Here is a 25,266-nt window from a genome sequence, read left to right on the forward strand (position 1 = left end):
TTGACTGGATGGTTTTGGGGACTGTTATCCGCTTGGGGATGGAAGATTCTGATGATCATTGGTACGGCTTTAGCGATTCTTTTTCTGTGTTGTCTTTGTGTACAGTGTGGTCCTGCCATATGTGGCCTTTGTGCTACTACGTGTGTAAGGAGACCGCCTGTCTCGAGAGAAGTACAGAGAGATAGAATGATGCTCCAGCAGCCCCTAAATGATCTGATGAATATTGACTTCGATTCAGATACAGACTGAGTGATTGCCTATGTAAGGGCAAAAGGAGGGTCCACGGTTCTGTGAATTCTGAACCCGTGGGTTCCAATTTGTGTATGGCAGCCATTTTGTGGTTGCCCTCACATAGGCCGATGATTGTAGCTGAACTAGTCTTTTAAGGACATGTACACCTTAGCTCGAGTTCGTGCTGACTCCTGTTTGACCTGAGTGAACTGACCCTGTTGCCTGAAGCTGACCTTGTTAAACCAGTTCCTGCCCTTTAGCTGATCAAGATTAAGGATCAGAGCACAGGACATCATAAAGTTTTACTGCACACAAACATGCCTTATCCTACTTCTATCTGTTTCTGTTTCTTCTTTTATGGTCTATTTACGATATCGGTTGTGGTCCTTTTTAGGTCTCGCTGGCGTTGCAGGGCGAAGCCCTGCCGCCAAAGAGACTTATAGCCGCCTTGCTCCCTGCCAAGGGAGTCAGAGCAGTGAGCGAGCAGCTCCAGACCTGTGCACGAGCCGACTCAGGTCCGGGAAAGCGCGGGAACGCCAACGTGCACGTTCACGCGCGTCACGCTCCTGTCCTCCCGCGTCTCTGCCGAGGCGCGCTCCAGGCCGACTTGCGGTGTGCGTCACAGCGTGTTCCAGCGTTTCTGTGGCCGGAGGTAGGTAAGTGAGGGCCGGGGGCATTTGTTTGCTTGTTTTGTTTTGTTGCTAGCTTGTTTTTTTAATTTTTACTATGCCACCTGGGAGCTACAAAGTTGCTTGCTTTCATTAAATATTACTTTCACCCTCCCGATTCACGTTGAGCCCGCCCCCCACCCTCTGAGCACAAACGCAGCATTTCCCTCCACCCCAGCTTTTCCATGTGCAATGTTAGATTACACGCAGCAGGCATTTGCACATATCCAGCCATTGGTTTTCATTTAACAATACAAACTATGGTCAATCGGAAATTTTAAGTACCACCTCCAGAATGCATTCCTGTTATAAACTAAGAGCACCGGATTTAATATGGTGATATGATGCTGCACTTTTTTACCAAGTCTATTGTATATCCACAGTAAGCACCAAAGACTCTCTTTTAGGACAACTGTTTAGCGACAATTTAATATTCTAAGGTATAACAGTTTTAAAGTTGTGTAATTGGAATTATTTGCGATCGGCATAGCACACTCATAGTTAAAGATGACTCTGAATCAGTGTCAGTTTACATTAAACTTTCAAGTGTTCATTTATCTTCGTAATATGTTCCATGAACGCAGCTTCCTCCCCTGCAACCCACGTTTTTTTTTTGTACATTAATGTTGCCATTTGATGAGATCTGCGGAGGATAAAATGTAGTCCTTTCTTTATGTTGTAACTAAATAGAACCTATTGTGGGCGGTCATTTTAAGGGAAGAAACTACAAACCGGGACACGGATTGGCTACACTGCTGCATGTAAATTAGCATATTAATAAGGTTATGTTAACAGGACAACTTTTGCTGTAGTGGACTCTCTTTTCTTAAAGAATATCGTAGATAACTCGTTATTAGCCTTGAGGGTGACCCTCGCAGATGTGGACAGACACGAGGGGCAAGACAAACTCACCCTCACATTCAAAGGAGAATCGAATTCTCTAGTGATCCTCTGTTAACAATTTATTTCGATCCCTTTGATTCTTACAAGTGATGAGTGGGTTTTCATGCGCATGCGTGACGTGAGCCATCTCGTCCTTGTTACGCCTAGGCACCCCCTTCTCAGCTTGAACTGGAGAATCATTAGAGCTTAAATGGCAGAAAAGAATGGGATGTAACGTGTCTCAGTCTGTGAATGGCGTTCAAACTGAACTGTTTTAACACTGAGAAAATACGTATGTTTTCGTATCTGGGTTCGTAACACTATCAACTGAGATCTCTGATCTGTGCTTATGTTCAAAATCTACAAACCTCAGTTTAGAATATCCGTTTAGTCACTGATGTGGTTAATACACTTATTGCAGCAGTGCAATATCCTGAGAACAGATAGTAACAAGCATTTGTAAGTTGCAATGCAAAAGGTCTCGCATTTACACAAGTTTGAGCTTCTGGCATTGTAAATAACAATGCCTTTTATTTATGTTTTGGTTTTAAAAACATAAATAAAACGCATTGTCATTTACAATGCCAATAGCTTCCAACTCGCGTAAATGCGAGACCTATTGCATTGCAAATGCTTGTTATTATGGGTTTGTCCAGCTTGTCTAAAGAAGAATGTTGGGTCTGTTCAATGATTGATTATGGGCCGGACAACTGTAAAATGGGTTTGTCGTCATGCAATACTTTCGTTGTGGAAACATGTGATTGGTTAAACTGTAAACAAGGAATGTTTGCCTGAAGCATAATGTTTGGCATAAAAAGGGATGACTTGCTTTTTAAAGTTGAGCAGTCTCCTGAGAACTCATATCGTGATGATTTCTAGGACTTCTGTTACTGGCTACAGCCAATAAATTTGATCTTTGACGCCACTCAGAAGTATCCCGTGTCTCTGTATTCTAAGACAGGTGAACCCGAAGACTTTGGACGTGCCCCTGGCGCCTCTGGGTTCTAAAACCCGGTTCTTCAACTCTTGGGGTGGGACGCCATCTCGGTCCCCACATGGGCGAATGGTAGCTGCACGTGGCAGTGACGTGCCGGCTCAGAGGTTCGGTGCCGGCCCAGTGCAGACTGTGGATCGGCTGAGGGTAACGGGGTTGTGTCCGACTTGAAGCCATAGTCCTTGTCAGAGACCGGATAGTAGAAGCATGCATCAGAGTGGGAAGTGTCCAGTATACAAGTTGTCGTGGGGTTGTGTGGCGGCTGCAGCGACACTCCTGCTCCCACAATCTCTGCCATCAGAGGAGGCCACAGCACGCTGGGTGCATCCTTCTCTGCCGGCTATCGTGAAATATTGATAAAGTGCTCTGCCGCGTCTGCAACACAGGTTTAAGGTGGTGTAAGCCCAGAATCATAATGCTAATAGGTATATTCTTTTTATTTTTAAACAACCCATGTGTGTTACACATAACGGCCAGTTGTTCTGCCTTTTCACAGCGATTACTGTTGTATATTATGGAAACTCGTATCATTGGTCAAAAGGCCACCACCATTTCACCGGTTCACACAGCAATAACACAGACAAGCTTGCACAGAACCAGTAACTCGCGTGCTGACAGAAACGTGTGCAAGAAAACAAACCCGGTACAAATAAAAAAAAATGACGGCGCCATACTTAAACATAGACGGGCACGCAAACATGCAGACAGTAAAAGGCCTTTACAGTCACAACAACCGTAAATACACAAACAGCAACCTCACCTGCGACTAACCCAAAGAAAACGCGCATGATGTTTGTTATGAACGCTTACTTGCACCTTGGCACACAAGGGGGAAGTGTTTATAACTGAACACTGTCCAGGATTGTTGGTTTCCATTGGTTTTCAATGGTCAGATGGCACTCTGGGGAAGATGCAGAGAGTCAGTGGACAATGTTGGCCCGGATTGGTCAGAAGATCAAAACTGGCTCTGGCCACACATGCACCTACAGAAGAGGCAGAGGGAGTGGTCAGTATTGCCTTTGGCAGTCAGTGTGTTCGTGTCATGGAAGCTTAGTTTAGAATCTATGGTCATTGCTGTGCTGCCCACGACCTGCAAGAGGGGCTAAATTGGTGGGGTAAAGGGGCCCTCGATGTGCGTGTGTAATCACTTCATGGGCGCACTTATACTTTCACTGTGAGTTATTGTGGGAAACACTTAACAGGGATTCGGAGGCAGCACGAGGCAGGCAGGGGATCAATCACAAAAGCGCCAACTGTTCAGTTAACCAAAGTGTAGTAGAACAACGTACTCTCAAGGTGAGCGCACAATCACAGACACGCGGGAAACGGAGACAAGACAGGCTGACAGATAAGCATGCGAAAAGAGAGTTTAGTGGTCAACAGGCACCTCCCTGTTTGACTTGCCTGCCTGCCTCTCAGGCAGGCAAGCCAAACAGGGAGGCAATCAGAAGCAAAGGTGTTGAGAAAGACGTGCAGGCAAAGCAAGCAAAAAGGCAGGAAAAAGAAATGGCCACGCAGATAGCAGTCAAGAACAAGAGGCACGCAGGCATAGAAAGCCAGAATCGATCAAGCAAAACAGGCGGGAAGCCTGTATGATGACAAACAGGGAGATGCTCAAACGAGCAGACAGGCTGGCTAATTTGGTAACTCGTCTTTCTAAAAATATTGACGGACTGACACATACAGCCTGATTCATCATTCTCCCGTTTGGCGAGCCCCTAATAGCGATTCATAAGGAATCGCTATTAAGGACTTGCAAAACGGGATTCATGTAGAAATTGCATAAAGAAATGCGATTCCTACACATTCCTTATTTGCGATTAGCAAATTGCTAATCGCAAATAAGGAATAACTCCCCATTCATTCCTATGGGCCTTTGAATGGGGAGTATTCCTTATTTGCGATTAGCAATTAGCTAATCGCAAATAAGATAGCGATTTAAAGGGTGCCAGGGGTGTCCAAAGGACACCCTGTAGCACCCCTTAAATGCAAATTGAAACAGGTGTTGCGCACACACATGTCCAAAGGACATGTGTGTGTGCAACATGCAACTTATAAAAATGCTTTTAAAAGCATTTTTCTAAGTTTTCGCTATTTACCATGAGGTTTGACCTCGCGGTAAATAGCGGGCCGAAATTGCGAATTCGCAATTTTTAAATGGATGATGAATTGCATTTAAGGAATCTCAAATAGAGATTCCTTAAATGTAATTCCTCGCTAAATAGCTAAATCGCTATTACCGATTTTTGCATTTGGGATGATGAATCCCAAATGCAAAAATAGCGCTTGCAAAGGGCCAGATTCTCAGAATCTGGCCCTTTGCGAGCCGATTTCGGCTTGATGAATCTGGCTGATAATAGTGCTTAGATACCACCCCTATGCCCGAGCCGGATCCATAATAGTCCCATGCTACCTCCATATTACCCAGAGCCATATAACTCTCTCGGAGGTGGTTACTTAGTGCACAGATTCCAGAAAAGGTCATGAAGTCCTTACACCACTCCCCAGGCAAGTAACAACGGAACCCCACACTGCGTCCCTGCGACGGTGACACAGGCTGCGTGGACGCCCCCAAAACACCTCTCACCAGTGCAGGTAACACTACTGAAAGACCCATACAGCTCTCTGGGGCAGACCCATTACACACTGCCAAGAGGTCTCAATTTCTGTCTCATATTTTTCATTTTACAGGGAAAAATCAGGAGATGGTCCTGTACCATCTGACCAGCGATCTGTCGATTCCGGTAATCCAGCCTAAATGAGTATGCAGGGACTTTCTGTAGCACCGGCAATTTATCTCACGGGGTGACAGGGGCGGAGGGGTGGGAAGGACACAGCACCAGAAGCGTGTCATTGTGCAGTGACCCACGAGCTGCACTTTGAGCTGTCTTTACCTTAAATCTGTCTTCGCCGACTTTACTACAGAACTTCCTTCACTGTCTTTACTTCTAAGGTACCTTAACCTGTCTTCACTGTCTATATTTTTAAAACAGCATTTCCACCAAGGAATGTTCAGGCGTTTACCAATCAGCGGCCTGTGATGCTTTTACCACTGAGCTGTAAATACCACTTTTACTACTGTGCCGCTTTTCACGCACTACCGTGTTTACCACCTGGCTAACCACAGTAAATTTAGCGCCGAACTAGCCACGATTCCCTCTCTTGCCACGTCTGCTGTATCTGGGCTCATCTTTATCTACCCAGCTGGAGCCGGGCATGTTTATCTGTGCAGAATGGGTCCAAATGGTGCGCTTTAACACAATGTTACAGCTGAATCATAAAGGCCCACATGCATCATTGTGTCTTTTTGCATTTCTTAATTTGCGAAAAATAAGGAATCGCAAATTAAGAAATGCAAAATGATATGCATCAATATTTTCGGTATTCTTGTGGGATTCGGTAAAAATCGCATTTTTTACCGAATCCCAAAGAAATACCGATTTCTTAACTTAATTTTCGCAATTTCCATTGATTCCTATGGGCCAAAAGGCCCATAGGAGTCAATGGAAATTGCGAGTGGCACTTAGAAAATTTCATGGGTGCAGGGGGGGGTCCAAAGGACCCCCCCATGCACCCCTGAAATGTACTTTTCAGCATAAGTTACATACACACATGTCCTAAGGACATGTGTGTGTGTAACTTTACAGTTTAAAAAATGCATTTTTGTGCATATTTAATCAATTTCGCAATTTACCACGAAGTTGAACTTCGTGGTAATTTGCACTTCCAATTTTAAAAAAAGAATATTTTTCTACAATGATGCATAGCATTTAAGAAATCGCACAATTGCGATTTCTTAAATGCTAATGCAATTTTAGAAATCGTAAAAAAGATGCGACTTCTAAAATGGCATGATGCATCCCAACAAGCACTTTTGCATTCGCAAACGGCCGATTTTAAGGAATCGCACCGTCTGCGACTGCAAAAATGCTTGATGCATGTGGGCCAAAGTGCTTTCAGTGCCGGATCATTGAAGATTCACTGTTTCTACAGTCGTGGTCACTCTTTTGAAACTTTTTATTTTGAAGTTTTCGCACACCCTTTTTGATTTTATCTTTTGACGTGAACTTCACACACTCTTCGGAAATGAATGCATTCTCCCAGCAGTTTCTTCTCCCCAACACCCCCACTACCAACCTCTCCGGTCACAGATTCACTACTTTCTTCACTACAATTCGGCCCCTAACAAGCTCAAAACTAAAAAGGCACGCAGTTTGCAATCTAGACCCGGATTATTTTCGAAACCTATGTCACGTAACCCCTTGTTGTCCACCTGCAGTTGTTGAGCGCTGTGCAATCAACAGCACTGATGCACCCTGCGAGGCGCAGAGAGAAGAAACTTCCTGATTCATCAAGCTAAATTGCACTCGCAAAGGGCAAGATTCTCAGAATCTTGCCTTTTGCGAGTGCAATTTTTGCATTTGGGATTCATCATCCCAAATGCAAAAATCGCTATTTAAGAATTCGCATATTTGCGAGGAATTGGATTTAAGGAATCTCTAATAGAGATTCCTTAAATGCAATTCATCAACCAATTAGAAATAGCGAAATCGCAATATTTGGTCTCAATTTACCACCAAGTCTGACTTGGTGGTAAATTGCGAAAATAGTGTAAAAAGCACTTTAGTGCATGTTTTTCTTTTGCATGTTACACACACACATGTCCTTTGGACATGTGTGTGCGCAACACCTGTTCAAATGTGCATTTAAGGGGTGCTACAGGGTGTCCTTTGGACACCCCTGGAACCCTTAAAATCGCTATCTTATTTGCGAGTAGCAAATTGCTACTCGCAAATAAGGGATACTCCCCATTCATTCCTATGGGCCTTTTGGCCCATAGGAATGAATGGGGAGTTATTCCTTATTTGCGAGTAGCAATTTGCTACTCGCAAATAAGGAATGTGTAGGAATCGCTATTTATTTAGCAATTCCAACATGAATACCGTTTTGCGAGTCCTCAATAGCGAATCGCTATGATTCGCTATTAGGGGCTCGCAAAACGGCCCCTTGATGAATCAGGCTGATGATTCGGTGAAAATAAAGTTGAAACACCGGGGACTCTCGGCTGTTAATACAGCGATGAGGATCCCCGGAAGGAAGGGAGTAAATATGCCCCGGGGAATATACATGCTTCAGCCATGGAACTGCAGTCCTGGCACTCAGCAAATGTGGCATTTAATACCGAAAATATTTTCAAAATAATAATACATTCATATATATACAAGTGTGTGACAGAGTTGTGTGTGTGTATCTATCTCTCTCTCTCTCTCTCTCTCTCTCTCTCTCTCTCTCTCTATATATATATATATATATATATCTATATATATATATATATATATATATATATATATATATATATATATATATATATATATATATATATATATATATATATACATATATTAAGTCCAAGTTCAATGACCCCTGCACAAGCTGCCGGCTTGGCGAACAGAGACCACACAAATCCCAAGTTTCAGGCAAGGATGTTTATTGCAACAAAGTTGACAGAGCTCACGGTCACACATATATATATATATATATATATATATTCACTTAAAAAAACCATAGGTTTCAGGCACTTTATAGTTAGAAATTAGAAAACCTTTGAAATTCACAGAAAAAACCAAAGGTTTCAGGCACGTTATAGTTAGAAATTAGCATTTAAAAAACCTTAGGTTTCAGGGGCGTTATAGCTAGTTGGACAAAACCACAGAAAATCCCCGTTATAGTTAGTTCAGCTAACTATACCTCGTGCCCCCGCAATGCACTGCTGTTGACTTCACATATTACAACACTCATGACATGGTCAGTGACATCACTGATGACATCACTGATGACATCATCCATGTGATAATTTCATGAATCTTGTCGCAGACTAACATAACTTTTGATACACCCACTCTAAATTACAGACTGCCATTCTCAAAACCATAGACACTCACTGATTCGTACGTCTACACACACATCCACTCACCCGTACAGTCACTCATACTTATGGACAGTACAGGGCTATCATATGCACTCATACACACTCACACACCGCCACTCATCCATAGAGGTACTCACACACTTTGTCAGTCATGCAAATAAATAATCACACTGACATTTACTCACCTATAAAGCTATACATACACCAGCTCAATTACTCATACAAATACTAGCACTTTCTTACGCTCTTATACAATCAATGATACAAGCATACACTCATCCATACAGCCACTCTCACAATCACACACTCTCACTTATAGACCTTTATGTACACCAACACACATATTTGCTGCTTTTCACATATGTAGCTACTCACACATGTACCACTGAGATATACATTCACTCACTAACACACATATACACACACTCACCCACCCATACAGTCTATCACAGATGCACTCTTGAAACCATGCACCCAGTGAATCCCCTACTCACACATCTATGCACAGAGTCAAACACACCTCACCCACACAAACACTCAGGCACCCATACAGATACTCAGACCACAAATCAATAACCCATATAGACACTCATTTAGCTTTTCTCAAACCCATGCAGCCGCTAACACACCAACAGACAGATGGATACAGACATTCGCACAGTTTACTCACTAACCCATGCATTCAGTAAGATATGCTTAATCACTCACTTATAGAGTCTGTCACGCACCTACTAAATCATCCATTAAGACACTTATACACCCACTCATTCTTCAATACGCCTTTCCCTGTATATATTAAACATATTTAAACTTTAAAGAAACACACAGTCACTGGATGATGTCATCAGTGAAAACACCACAGAAATCTAGGATATCATCACAACCTTCACTCTGGTATGATTTTCATCTCCAAGACCTGGATCAACTCCTCCTCTCCCCCTACATTGCCACTACAATGTCTGTTGGGTCTAACACGATACACAGAGAACACATGTACAAACACAGAGAAATCGCCATCATCCATAAGCAGACTCTCCGATGCATACACACCATAGACGACACCACATCTATCATGGGACAGCTCAACTTCCAACTCCAAACCGATGCCAGGATGATCATCAGAGGCACCCTCACCTACAGACCTCAGGACTATGACCTGTATTTTGTAATGCCATTTCCGAATTCTTCCCCCCTCTAGCTAACAGCTCCAAGGATTACATCATAATTGGTGACATCAACTTCCACCTCAATGACCCAAATGACACAAATTCCACAAATCTCATGAACAACATTGGCCTCACCCAACTGGTCACCGACCCCAACACACAGCACAAAACACACACTGCTGATCTTCATATCTAGCAACAGATTCAATAAGAGCCATGTCACAAAACTCACCTGAACCAATCACACCAAAATCCACTTCTCTGGCACCACCATCAAGACCCCGAGCTCCTCCCACCACAGCTGGAGCAAAGTGACTGAGACCCAATTTATGGAGGCCCTCAACACCATCCAGCCTGATGCTGCATCAACCCTGGAACAGGCAATCCACATTTTCTGTTCCTGGATCACCAAATACTCCAACAGTTGTCCTCATGAAGCCAGCCAAAACCAGTAGATCTGCAAGACAAGCCAGGTCTATCTCTCCCAAAGGCTAGCATTGAGGCTGCCTGGTAATATCATACCAGAGTATCTTCCAATTGGGAGAAGATAGAAAATTAGAGTTTGGTGTCTCTGGAATCACAATTTAAAAACACATCCTTTAGAGAAGGTATTTTTTTAGATTGCAGGTCTGAAAATATCACATTTAGAAAAGCCTGCATTTTCATACTTAACCATTCTGTGCCTATGCCTGTCCCTAGAATGCACGTCTGGGATAGATGACAGTAGGTCTTTCTGAATTCACTCTAGACAGTAACACACAAAGGAATCTGAGGTGTGCCCTGCGTATCCTGATGGCTCATCACCAGGCTGATGAATTGGTGGGTGGAGTTGCACTTGCACCTAAATAGGGCCGCGCCTGTCACAACACAAAGAAGTCTCCATCCCCTGTAGTGTGACTGGAGCCAGGGTCGGGAAGGGGGGCCAGGGGGGGGGTCATGTGCACTACAAAGACCTTTCTTTCAAGTTTCCCTACTTCAAACATTATAATGGGTATAAGTACTGGACCTCTGACACCATATACTTGGAACACATCTGGACTAAAGATATTCTACCAGGCAGACAAGCTGTTTGGTTAACAGGATGGACTGCCACTTTTCTGTTTGCCTTGCTATGTTGGCATGCTGCTTCTGTCCTCTGAGAGAGATGACTGGACTTATGCTCTCTACATCCTGATTTTCAAAGTTTCTTCAAGGGTTGGCGTTGCGCTTACCTCCTGTTGGAAGTCTCAGGGCCCTCACCTGTAGTACCTGGCTCATCTGCTGAGAGCCACACTTTCCAAGAGGTGGTAATTCCAGTTTCTGGGCCGTTGGAAGTGAGCTTCCATGCTGCAAGAAGAAACCAATGCTGAGCAACTTTGGAACAATGCCTGTTTGCAAGTCTGATGACATGCCATCACCTGCACCAAAACCATGGTCTCTGCTTGATGCAACGACTGTGACTTACAAAGCAAGCTCAGATGACAATGCAGCAACTCCAAAGACCTGCAACTGTGGGAGTCTCGCGCACTGTGGCACTGATGTCTGTGATGCACTGCTCAGACTCCGACGCTGCACCTGTGGCCTAGTGGCTCAACCTTGATGCCCAAAACCGAGGACTCACAGCTTCACTGCTGACTTCATCATCAATAATGCACAGCAGTAAGGAAGCGAGGTATCACAGCTTCAACCAACGCATCACCTCTCCTGTGCCTCACATCGCCCCTGGGTGTTAGCAACAACCCAGCACTGCCTCCAGGAACCAATGCCTCACTTGCTACAGTAACATCTCACTTCATGTGCAAAATGCACTGTCCCTGAGTAGCAACGACCCTGCACAACAGTAAGAAACAAACGCATAACCTGCTTTCGCAATGCCCCATCGTTCATTTTTGACATATTCAAGGTACTGTGCTAGGGTCTGGCTGACTCCTGTATCTGGCCCGGTTCCCTTGCGTTTGTACTGAACTTGAGTATTTGTCCTGGTCAAGCATGACCTGTAGCCCCAGTCAGAGCTATTGTTTCTTAAGAACTGAAACTTTGCTAAATACTGAAGACTACGTAACGTTATTTGGATTTTTGACATTTTGCTCTTGTGTTACTCAGATAGATATTGGCTATTTTTCTAAACTGGTGTGGAGTACTTTTGTGGTGTCTTCATTGTGTAACTTTGTGCGCATGTACAAATACTTTGCACATTGCCTCTGGGGATAAGCTTGACTGCTCTTGTCAAGCTACCAAGGGGGTGAGCAAGTGTGTAACTTACTTATCCTGACTAGAGCAGGCAGGGCTGGCTTGAGCGCTGGTGGCGCCCTGTGTGACAATGTCTGTTGGCGCCCCCCCAATGACCACCTCTGCCATGGATTCCTTCACCCCCGCCCTTTAACAGTGCCTCTCAAGTCTCTATAACCACTGTCTCTCAGATTCATTTAGTTTTGTAGCACCACTCACACCAGTGTAAGGTGTCAGAGCACTTTACATCACACACTCATTGCACAGAGACAATCATATGTGTGTAAATCAGTGATTATGACATTTTACATTAGATAGGACTACAAGGTGTAATGTAGGAGTGACATGTCATCGATACTGGTAGGCAATATAGTTTAGGAGTCCTTATTCTGGAAAAGCACACATTTAGAATTTAAAACGTAACATCATTGTTAGGGGTACTCTTTAATAACAAGACTTGTTTCTACCCACATGCACCCTTTTCACAAGATTAAGATGATGTAAGACTGGGCAAAAGAAACCTATAGCTCTAACATATACCTTGCAGTTTGCATGCAGCTCTTTGATGACTGTTAATAGCTCAATGTTCTATATTATAATTTTGACTTATAAACGAAAAGTAACAAAAGGAGCAGTCTTACAGAAGCAGTAACCCACTGACCTATTTACATTATGTGCAGTTCCTTATCTGCATGGTACACATTCTTAGCAGCAGCATTTTAACCCTCTGCACTACCTTAGAATGAGACAAAGCTTCCCCTTGAAAAACCTCCGGTCTCTTTCCAGAAAGACGATTAATCATGGGAGTGATCCTGACATTTTAATTGATGCTTGAAAATTGCTGGAAGCCAGGAACGCAGCAGCAGGTGCTTTTAAAATGAGAAAATACATTTTCAAAAATGACACCCCATCCCAAGTCAATGCCCAGTGCGGTGGCACCGATCGCACCGCCCTAGAGCTGGCCCTGAGAGCAAGGGTCCCTATTTGGACAGGGTGTAGACCACTGCCAACTAGAGACCCAGGTTCTAACATATATAAATGTAAAAAAATCAAATCAAATATTTTTCTAAAGATACTCTATATATTATGCTTACTTTTTATTTTTTATAGACATAATTTGATACTTACATTTCCATTGGTCTTCTCACGTTTCTGGAGTTTTGTGTGCATGTTTCTGTTTTTTGAAGTAAAAGTCTGCATTGGAAATCATTTTAAAAATAATTAATTGAATTTAAATTACATAGTATAAGTCATTTGAATGGTTTCCTTTACTTTCGGTACTATAAAATAATTCTCGCATTTTCACCATTTACTAATTTACTTGTCAATTAATAGTAGGTGGTTTAGTCAGGCAGATCACTTGGGTGTCAGGGGCATGAACCCTTGTCAGTGAATTGCATGTTGTGCTCAAAAGGTCCAAAGGTGAATGGGTGGAGCATGTCTAATAAAGAGATGGTAGTGTGTGTGAATGTGAGATGTGTGCCTTTATTGAGTTTCAACCTATTTAGTTCTGCGGCAAGGTCCTTTTGGAGATAACATAAAAAAACCTAGCATTTCTTTTCATCAGTATGCTGAGGACACCCAACTTAAATTGAAATTTTATTTTCCAATAATTTCTTCAGACTGTCATATAGTCCTGGATGACACACACCATCTGAATTTCACCCTAAAAAATGAGGGGCATATGTACAAGCCCCTATTGCCACCACAGCGTCACTTTTACAGATGTTTTGGTGGCGATAGGGGCTGTGCCATATGTACAAAGCAGCGTTAAGCCACTAAACGTGGCTTAAAGCTGCCTTGTACATAAGGCACCCTTTCATGCTGTGGTTAGCATGAAAGGAGCGTGCAGTGGGTGTTTTGGTGGGCGTTCCACCGCAACACCCATTGTATTTGATGCTGTCCCCTATGTACAAGGTTGGCGTACATAGGAGGCGGCGCCAACATTAAGACCAGGAAAATCCTGGTCTTAAGTTGACGAAATGAGGAGACATGCATTATGTCTCCTCATTTTTGCTTTTTCCATGTGTGCTGCCTTGTGCGGGGCGGGGAGGAGCACGGTGGGGGATAGTAAAGTCCGGCTCACGGCGGATCGGAGTAATGTAAATAAATAAATAAATACAATTATTTTCATTGCGCGCGCTGAAAACACATTGGGCATTTCAGCGTGCGCAATGATATTCATTTTAGGGTAGGCCGTATTAGAGAGATCGTAACATAATTGTAGCAACATCTTTCGTTCAATACAAGTAAACTCAATAAGGGAAAACACTGTTGCACATAATTTGTTATATTGGAGAAATTTCTCATAGACAGTGAGCTTAGCAAGGCAGAAAACTCGGTGAATGTATCCAGGCCCCTATTAAGTTAGGCTAATATAATTCATTCATAAAGGAATATGAAGATGCCTTGTTTTTACTAAAACTCCTGATGCAACTGGGAACGTTTATTAGGATTACAAATAATATGTGTCAATATAGGGTACTTTTAACTTTTTGTATTTACCAACATGTAAATACATTTCAATCATTTTAATATAATTTTAATATTGTTTTGGACAAAATATATTGTTATATAGGTGAAGTACATTCTCTATAAGTTTCATTGAAGCATTATTAAATAGAGTTGTGTAGCACCTACTTTTCTTTTGTCTTTTTAAAAAAAATTGTTTTTAATATATTTTTATTAACTTTTATAGCAGCAAATAAATAGTTAGCCGAGCATTACAGATCAGACAAATAATAAAGATAAAGAATAAACAAAACTGAGCATCACTTTAACAGGGTTGACATGAGTAAACAGATTAGACTTTTAACATTGAATCCAATTATAAATAGGGGCCCCAATTTTTAAACCAAAAGCTTTCTTTTTCTTCCCCTTTAAACAGTACATAGCTTTCTCTAATTGATAAATGTTTAGCAATTTAGATTGCCACTGAGAGAAAGAAGGAGGATCAACATCAAGCCAATGGGAGGTTTTACAATATCTAAAAATAGACATAGATATAAATAAAAAACCTTCTTCAGCTCTTGTCTGCAGCCTATCGGGATTTGTATGGATACCAAGTATTACGAGTTCGGCAGAAAGTATTACTGGTGGGTTCATAATGTTATTTAAAACCGTTTGAATTTCAGAAATAAAATGCGTTAGATTAGGGCAAAGAAAAAACATGTGAATAGAATCTGCGCCAAGAAATCCGCATCGGCTACATTTATCACCTCTATTGGCTTTCCACTTCAATAATTTAGCAGGGGTATAGTACAGGCCAAATATGCTCATAAAGAATTGGCTTTTTAAAGATCCATTACAAAAAACTTGATCGGACAATGCCAAAGCATCAGATACATTAATACTCTCTATACCCAAATCCCTTTGCCATTTCGTGTTAAATAGTTCAAGATTATCTTCTACTCGGTTTATCATTGTCTGATAGATCACCCCGATTCTATTTTGTTTCCGGCAGCATTCCAATACATCAATTTTCTTAATTTTATTAGTGTTCAATACATTTTTTGTGTTTAGAAAACTGCGTACTTGCAAATATTAAAAAAAAATCGGTTTTGGGAAGAATATACTGTTGCTGTAAGTACATGAATGTTACGAATTGTTCTTCCTGATAGAGATCCCCTAACCGGGATATGTTAGAACTTTGCCAGCGCTGCACAATATGTTCTGTGAATATTGTTGGCAACATCGGATTATCAAATAGTGGTGTGTAGTAGGTAAAATTGCTATTCAAACAAAATCTTTTCTTAAATTGTTTTCATATCTGAAAAGCCGTTATTATGACTTTAAATCTTGTTTTTTTGTAACAACTTGGTTCGGTAAAACGTACTAAACATTGTCTTGCTTGAGTGCCAAGGATCATTACATAAATTGATGGATATGTGAGGTCATCTATAGTTATCCTTTGAAAGATTAGACCACTCATGAGCCTAAGCGATACCATCAGATAGTATAGGCGGAAATTCGGCATTCCCCAACCTCCTCTAAGCATAGGTAGGGTACACCAATTAAGAGACCTCCTAGGGGGCGGAGCCAGACCGGCGACCAAGATGGTCGCCCGGGCTCCCGGCTCCGTCGACCTTCTTCCCCTACTGCCGGATCCCGCTGTCTATTCTGCCCTGCTATTAGGCTCCCGAATGTCGGAGAGGGAACTGCCCCTCCGTGTGTGACTCTGACTGATCTCCGAGCCCTGAAGACGAAGATATGTCCTCCCGTGCATTGTGGCCTGCACGAGTCCCGGAGCCGGGACCCTGCGTGATGCGGCTGCTGGCCGCGAATGGAACAACGGCCACACTGACCCGGAAGGTGCCGGTCAACCGCTATGGAGGTCCGCCCACCTCTGAATATGCACCCAGCACTCGATCTGTTGAGCCTGGTGAATCTGAAATATGCCATCCCTCTATGCCGGTCATGCCCCCCCCCCCCCGATTGCTGATTTGTGGAACGGGAATACACGCCGCCGCTCTTTGTCTCCCTAACAGAGCTTTGTGTGACCCGCGTGCAGCTGATTGTATCCCGCACTCCAGGTGATCGGAGCCGGTTGATACACAATGTTTTTGATGGCGCTTTTGAGATCCAGGGGGCAAGAATGTGGCCTTCTGTGGGGAAATGGAGATGACACCCACACTGTGTGCAACATGGCGGCGTTGGTATTATGCTCTTTTCTGTATCACGGGCTGGCTGCTCTGGTGTGCGCCCATGCGGCACTCATGCTGGGAGTCCCGGTTTGTACTGTCGCCTTCACTGAGCCGTACCTGTCCGTGGCGATGGTGGCGCGCGCTGAAGATCGGAGGGTGAGGATCGGATGCCCCCCTGTGTGCTGGGAGGACAAAATCCGGATTGGATTGCTATGGTGCTCAAACCCTGGTACATGTGGAATGGAAAGAAAGCCCGATGCCGGTATTATCTCTGGGAGACTTAGCTTGTGTGATCCCCTCTACAGTTTCTGGAGAGACACTGCTGTGGAGTGTTGATGTGACTTTAATTGTGGCTGAGAAGCGAGAGTTTGTACTTGGGGGTCTCCCTGTTCGTTCCAAAACGGATCGTCACACTGACACCTGGTTCCATGGGTACATGGAGTATCGGAGTATCCATCGGATGTGCGGTTCGTGGAGTCTCGTCTCATGCTCTTTCTCTCCGGTGGCTGATATCGTCATGCACTCCAGACGCAGCAAAATGATTAATCTTTTTGAACCGGACTTTGTTCTCCTAATCCGGAACTGGCCAAGTGGGCTGTGGGCGGCTTTCGAGTGTGTCGTGTCCTGGTGTACTGCAAGATTCCCTGCCTTCCTCCGGGCTTACCTGCTTGCATCACTGTTGGTACTTTGATTGTCTGACCTTGCACCAAACGGACTGGGATATGTCTATATTGTGGCCGGGTGGGTTTGGGTTGAGTAATGGTAATCAGTTTCTTTTGGTTGCTGCACGGGGGGACTTTCATCTTAGCTATGTGACTTGTGGAGCTGGAGTGCTATCCTGTTTAGGTTGGTGCCTTTGACATTTTGGTAACAACGTTGGGGTATTTGAAATGCTACGCGGCGGTGGGGGGGGGCCGGGGGCCTGCACTGGGGACCCCTCAATGTTTCTTTCTCTTTTATATTTCTTCTCTCTTCTATATTTCGGGTTTCAGATACTGGGCGACAGGCACGCTGCTAGGGGGGGTAGGCCGTAGCCATCTGCAGGGGTGCAGGGTGGGGGGTTGGGGGAGGGGTTTTATTGTTTTTCCCTTTTTTTGTTTCTATGGTCTTTTTCTCTTCGCTCTTTTGGCTTTCCTTTCACTTTCTCCTCTCTCTGGGTCTGGGATCAGTTTAATGGGTTAATCCCCGAGTTTTCATTGATCTGTCGTAATCTGTGCCTCAATTGCTGTTGCATTATTGGTATCAATGGGCGGGCGCCTAATTGGTGCTCATAGTAATTGTATGCATGTGTATCCTGACTCATTTGACGCGGTGCCAATGTCTTAATTGTGATCGTCTTAATTATGTAGGATTTTCTTGTTTGGCCCGCCCATTGTATAACTATATTTTACGGTTCGGCACCTTATCCCCATATTTATTTACTTTATATTGGAGCTTTTTACGTTCTTGATTTCATCCTGATATACAAGTAAAATTAAACCTCACCTATCCGGAGATATGATCGGTGTGTGCCATGATATTATGTCTTTAACGTGCTGCCGTGCCCCCGGGATGTTCGGCTGAATAGCGGTGTACACTTTTACGTAAATAAAGGTTTTCCCCCCCAAAAAAAAAAAAGACCTCCTAGCTCTTTTGTATCCCCATAAAAATCTTGAGATTATTCTATCTAGTTTTATAAAGAAGCTAGAGGGGAACAATAAAGGTATAGTCCGAAAAAAATAAAGAAATTTAGGAAAAAAAAGCATCTTGACAGCATTAGTACGGCCATAAAGAGAGATATGTAGATTGTTTAACCTTTCAAGAGACCTATTAGTGGAAGCCAGTAATGGATCAAGATTAAGCCCTAGAATATCTTCTACCTTAGCGGACAATTTCACACCTAGGTAAAGAGCCGTAGTTGATAGTGTCAAACCAGCTGGTGAGCCGGCCGCAGAGTGGATTATCTGTGTTTTTGCAATGTTTAATTTGTAACCGGAGTATAGGCCAAATTCACAAGCTAGTTCTATGATCTTATGAAATGCCAAACTGATACTCGATGTGACGATCGCAACATCGTCAGCGTAGGCTAAGATTTTATATCCTATTTGATGGATTATAACCGGGGGGATACTATCCTCATTTGTGAGTTTTTGCAAGTATGGTTCTATATAAAGCGCAAATAACAAGGGGGAGCAAGGGCACCCTTGCCTGGTCCCCCTTGTTATTGATAGTGTGGTAGAAGTATCGGTAGCTATTCGGATCACAGCTTTAGGTTCGTTATATAAAGCATTCAAGGCCGTTATAAATTCCACGGGGAAACACTTCCAAGCCAGAACATGCCAAAGGAACCCCCAGTCGACCCTATCAAACGCCTTCTCGGCGTCCAGTAGGGCCACTCCGACTGGGGATCCCGAGGCCTGCGCCCAATCCAAGAGGGCGATAATTCTTCTTATGTGATCCGCTGTGTCTCTCTTTTTTATAAAGTCGTGTTGAAATGTAGCTACTAAATTAGGCATCAGATCATTTAGCCTATTTGCTAAAATTTTAGAAAAGATCTTGCTGTCAGAGGTTATTAAGGAAATTGGTCTATATGACCCAAGATCTATAGAATCTTTTCCTTTTTGTTTTAATACAACTATTGTTGCTAATGACCATGAGGGAGGAGATCGGGCATAAAATGATTCTTGAATTTTTTTTAGCAACTCTGGTTTCAGAACATTACGGAACGTACGATAAAATTCCATGGGGATATTGTCCGGACCCATCGCTTTACCAGAAGCTAGTCCAAGATTAGCCCCTTCTAACTCTTCCCAAGTGATTGAGGCGGATAGTACTGCTCTTTGATCTTCAGTGAGAGAAGAGGAACAGTCCAAATTTGATAAATAGCTGGACGCATCGCTCCTTACACTAGTACCATCATTCGATTTATTATACAGAGATTGATAAAAATCCCGGAATGCCTTCAGTATACCAGACCTAGACTCTTGACTTACACCATCTTGATCAGTAATTTTAATTATTTCGGTGATAGCTGTTTTCTGCCTTAGTCTTTGCGCTAGTATTCTGTCCGTCTGCTCACTTAGTTCATAGCATTCTGTTTTAAATAATTTGTACTTCACTGCTACCTGCTCAGCCAAGAATGAATAGACGGCTGACGCTCAGAGGACAGAGCTTTTTGAGCTTCCTGTACACCAGAACCGAATCTGATACTAGAGGCTAGCTTTAATTCCGCCTGAGTTACTTTGTCCAAGGCGGCGTTAAATTCAGCTTGTTTTTTTTTTAAACGGTAATTCGAATAACTCGGGGTCTCACCTCTTATAATCGATTTAAAAGTGTCCCAAACTGTCTGAATTGAAGCCGTATTATTATTGTTCAAAAAGAATTCCTTTATAGTCATATCCTTATGAGCTAAATAGTCCTGATCTAACAATAGATTTCTTTGAAATGACCATTGCCTTTTTCAAAAATAATCCTGAGGAGAAAGTAATAATTCTAGTACGATAGGGTTATGATCGGAGACGATTTGTGGTAAAACATCTATACTTATATTTTCAGTAAGCTTTACAGAGATAAAAAAAATAGTCTAAACGAACAAATTTTTGGTGTGGAGCTGAAAAATAAGTAAAGCCTGGCTCCGTGGGTCTTAGCTTATTGCACACATCTATCAATCCGTTCCCCAAGATTAGTTCCCTAAGGGCTCTAAAGGTTTGGATCTTACAACCTTTGTAATTCCAAGTATTCCTGATATTACAATTAGCATCAATATTGATATTAAAATCTCCACATAGAATTAAAGGTTGATTCCACTCTGCTTATTCAGAATTAATTAGGTTAAATACTTCCTTATCGTCTTGGTTTGGACCATATATAGAACCAACAGTAAATTTAGTCCCTTCAATAACAATTTCCGCTAGTCCCCATCTCCCCCATTTATCGCCTAAGGTTCTAACACATTTCCCAGTCCTTCGTTATATGAGAACAGCAACTCCTCTTGTGACACCCTTTTGCTTAGAGCAGATCAGAAGCTCAAGACCCAAATTTTTCAACAAACTTCTCTTAGACCATAGAATATGTGTCTCTTGTAGGCACAGAATATCAAATTGCAAAGATTGAATCAAATGTCGCAAAATCCCTAACTTTTTAAAATCATTCAGACCATTGATATTTAACGAACAAATTTTAATTTTTCTCCCCATTTTAGAGTTTTGAAAAACACAATGAACAATAATCTTTTTTAATTGATTCTTACTACTCTTATGGTTTATAAAAATCCAACTAATCTGTTTTATAATGCCCGGATTACCTATTGTTGCTGCATTACACCCCACCACCCACCACCACCACCACCCCCTGGTCCAAGACTAGTCACCCATCCCCCTCCCCCACACATGAGGCTCAGGAACTCTCAGTTCCTGTAATGTATGGAGTGCCGCGTCCCTCCAGCTCCGCACACCACAAGAGAAAAAAAAAAGGAGAAGCAGACAAATTTTTTTTTAACTCTATTAACACCCTAATGACTTAAGAATTAAGTTTAGTATGGTAATATTGCAAACTAAATAGAAACATAATATCCTGCCTAATAACGATGTCATTTTTATAATGTATCTAGAAACTCCTTAGCCTTAATCTCTGATAAGAAGAATTTTGTTTGTCCTTTCGACAAGATTTTTAGTTTGGCTGGGTTCTGAAGGTAGACGGTGGCCCCTTTTTTCTGGAAATCAGGTATTAATTGTCTAAGATGCCACCGCTGGGCCACTGTTGCCTGACAAAAATCCGGCCGCACAAAAAATGTGCATCCTTTTGCAATTGCTTTTTTCTCAGGTCTGGCTAAGGCTGAAACTTCCTCTCTAGCGAGGAAGTTATTAAAGCTAACAAGGATTGCCCGGGGATAATCTATCTCACCCTGACGAGGTTTCTTAATAGAAAAGGGGAAACGATGCGCTCTTTGGACTTCTTTTGCCCAGTCCCATTATTTTAAGTCAGGAAAAGCCTCATTTAAAAGTCCACCAACAAATTGTCTAACATCAGTCCCTTCCTTCTTTTCAGGTATTCCAAGAAATCGTAAGTTATTTCTGCGGGCCTGATTTTCTAGGCTCGTTAACTTGTAGGAAAGGTCATCCCTATGGGCTTTAACATTCTCAAGTTCTTGCTTCTGGGACATAGACTCTTCCTCCAGAGCCAAAATGCGTGCCTCAGCTTCAGTTACTCTATCAGTAGTCTCAGCACAAATTTTAATTGCTCGACGAATAGCATTTTTCATTTTGGTACAGGTGGCTTGAGTGCGAAGATTTTCAGATTTACTTTCTGCCCGATGCGCCATCATAGTATTGTAGATGATAGTTAGCGTAATTTCAGTGGGGGTTTCAACAAGATTATTTCCAGCTTCAGAATTAGCAGAAGTCTCAGCAATTGCAGCCCCAGTTTCTGCCAATAGATTGTTTTCTAAAGGGATATCGGGCCTGGTTACGTGATCTGGCGCCGTATTCTTTTGTCATTTTCTGTGCACACGGTTACACAAAAAGAAGTAGATTTAAGTAAAATGTACTATCATAGTCAGTATCTTACCATTTGATAGATCTCATTAGTTATTCTCTCATACAAATGATGTTCCCAAATGATTAACGGTAAACTTTATAACGTGAGAGTTCATCATTTGCAAGTTTTTAACACGTTAATAAAGTATAGTTCTTATACTTTAGTGAATCACAACCTATGTAACTTATACGATTTATATCATCTATACTACTCTTTTCTGCATGTTTTTACAATGCAGTAACAACAATTATTTATTTTTATAATCTTTTCTACAATTTGCATTTAATGCACGTTTATTAATAGTTCTCTAAAAAAGTGTTATGGTCAGTTTTCCTTGTCATTAATGGTCTACATGATTTTCCTCTCCAACAAGGGCCTGTCATTTGATTTGGAACACTTTCAAACAGTAGTCTGCTAGAACACCGTGACCTGTATTTTTAGACCATAAGTACCTAGTGTTATGCGTGATACATCGAGTACTACTTTTATTTTCTTGCAGCTATCATGTACCTTCCTTGTGTAACGGGTCAATAAAGAATTAGAGCTGACTTTGTATATTCTTGTGATCACCATCCTTGTTTTGAAATTGGTTCGGCTTCTTCCAAGGATAGGAACTATAGTAATCTGTTGGGGAAAAACATGTTCTACAGCATTTTTAAATTTGTTGTGGTCTTCGACATTTCTAGTCTTTGCTGGGAGCCATTTCCAATGCAGTGCTCTTTGGACTAAGGAGGGGTTCCTTGCATGTATCGCTTATTTAAGAGAGAGTTAGTAAGTAGCACATGGATGCTTTTGGATTGTATAATAGATTGTTTTCATTTCCCACAGATATGTGACAGGTTATCAAATCCCAAATTATGTCTGGGGAAGATAGCTCTATGAAGCCAATTGAAAGATGTTAAAAATTATGCTGTGTCATATCTAAATACATTGCTTGGAAAATATAATGCACCATTTAGTCCCATTGTTTAAGGCTTACAAATATGACCTTGCAAAAAAATACTTTGTAGGAACCCTGGTCCCACATACGCATGCTAATAGAGGGATCCCCATCTTGTATACTATTTCCGGTGTTTCCTCCTCATGCCAGAGAGGTTGTGACCAGACAGGTACGATGTTGCACATATAGTGGAGTTACTCTGTCATTCAAAAAGTTTGAAAGGGTGCATTGACAAAGATGCAAATTGAGAGACAAGAGAGCTTTCTGAAATTAAAAGGCACATGTTTCATTTACTGGCCATTTACCAAAAAAGCATTCAGAGAGAGCTAGCAACTAAGTTATATTGGTTAGAAATGTTAAAAACTACATATTTGAAAAAAACAACATTCTCCATTTCTGATCTATATGCTCCCCTGGTTAATAAAGCAACACCCTAAGCATGTTATTCACTCTTACAAATGGAAATCAGGATATTGTCAAATTCACTAGATTCTGACTTTGGCTGTTAGTTTCAAAGATGTATTTATTGTGTAATCCAACTTATAACATCAATACTTCAGTTAAAATATGTATAACCTGCTCTGTCTTCACATGTTACCATGTCTTTCATTACATTTAGATTCACTAACTTGAGTTCTGTTCTTGCAAATTATTGTGTATGTTTTTGTTTAATTACGTAGATTTTTAGATAAATACAATAGGTTTGTCCCCTATTGTCTAAAGATTTAGGGCCAGATGTCCGACCATTTTTTTGCTGTCACAAACGAGAAATCGGACCGTTTGCGACCGCAAAATTGATCTGCCCCATGTACAAACCCTATTCTGCGAGTCAGTAACCTATTACCAACTCGGAAAATAGGGTTTGCGATTTGATATTAGGAAGGGGTGTGCCAAGGGTGTCCCTTCCTAATAGCGACTCGTACTTCAATGTATGATTGTTTTGCGCAAAACATTTGCAGTTTACCACCTACTTCAGGTAGGTGGTAAACTGCTCACAAACATGAAGGGGTCCCCAGGTGGCACCTTCTCCTTTGTGAATGGATGTGAAAATATCTTTTAGGAACAGGCCCTACTCTTAAAAAATGAAACAGACACGTTTCATTTTTCTTTCTTAAATGCATCCTGTAAAGCATGGGTACTCACAATCTTTCTCTCGGGGGCCAAATATACAGTGATGTTTGTGACCGAGGGCCGCACCGGTGGGGGCGGGGTCAGTGGGGGAGGGGGGTGGGGCGAGAAAAAAAAAACTGTGACAATGAGGTTTAACACAGGCCCATGCAGCGGACGCCCTCGTTCACTGAGCCACCAGACCCGGCATACACACATCTTTCTTTCTCTCTCTCTGTCTCTCTCTCTGTCTGTCTGTCTCTCTCTCTCTCTCTCTCTCTCTCTCTCCCTCTCTCTGTCTCTCTCTCTCTCTCTCTCTCTCTCTCTCTGTCTCTCTCTCTTTCTGTCACCCTCCCTCAATCTGTCTCTCCCTCCCTCGCTCTGTCTCTCTCCCTCTCTCTCTCTGTCTCCATCCCTCTCTCTATCTCTCTCGTTCTCCCTCCCTCCCTCTCTCTCTCTCTCTCTCTCTGTCTCCCTCTGTTTCCCTCTGTCTGTCTCCCTCCCTCTGTGTGTCTCCCTCTGTCTCCGTCTATCTGTCTCCCTCTGTCTGTCTCCCTCTGTCTGTCTCCCTCCCTCTGTGTGTCTCCTTCTGTCTCCCTCTCTCTGTGTCCCTCTCTCTCCCTCCCTTTCCCTCTATTTCGCTCTTCCTCCCTCTGTCTCCCTCTCTGTCTCCCTGTCTCCATGCCTCTGTCTCCATCCCTCTGTCTCCCTCCCTCTGTTTCCCTCCCTCTCTGTTTCCCTCTCTCTCTCTGTCTCCCTCTGTCTCTCTCTGTCTCCCTCCCTCGGTCTCCCTCCCTCCCTCTCCCCCCCTCCCTCTGTCTCCCTCTCTCTGTCTCTTTCCCTCTGTCTCCCTCTGTCTGCTACCCTCTGTTACCACCCTCCCATCCCCCTTGTGGCAGCCTGGGCTGAGACAGCATCCCGGGCACACACACAGCATTACCCCAGTAATTCACAGGTCTTTAAAAGACTATTAGGTTGATAACA

At 42.6% G+C, this 25,266-nt stretch overlaps 1 protein-coding gene and 1 non-coding gene across 4 annotated transcripts in view; both read left to right on the forward strand.

Annotated features, from left to right (window-relative positions):
* Positions 1 to 25,266, forward strand: part of TSPAN19 (tetraspanin 19) — a 361,288-nt gene that overhangs the window by 89,652 nt on the left and 246,370 nt on the right. The gene's annotated exons all lie outside the window — the stretch shown is intronic.
* LOC144781197 (small nucleolar RNA U13) lies at positions 1,870 to 1,965 on the forward strand. Its single transcript, XR_013600904.1, has one exon. It is a non-coding gene; the product is annotated as a small nucleolar RNA U13 (small nucleolar RNA).

The sequence above is a fragment of the Lissotriton helveticus genome, chromosome 1_1 (assembly GCF_964261635.1).
Source record: "Lissotriton helveticus chromosome 1_1, aLisHel1.1, whole genome shotgun sequence".
NCBI classification, from domain to species: Eukaryota; Metazoa; Chordata; class Amphibia; order Caudata; family Salamandridae; genus Lissotriton; species Lissotriton helveticus.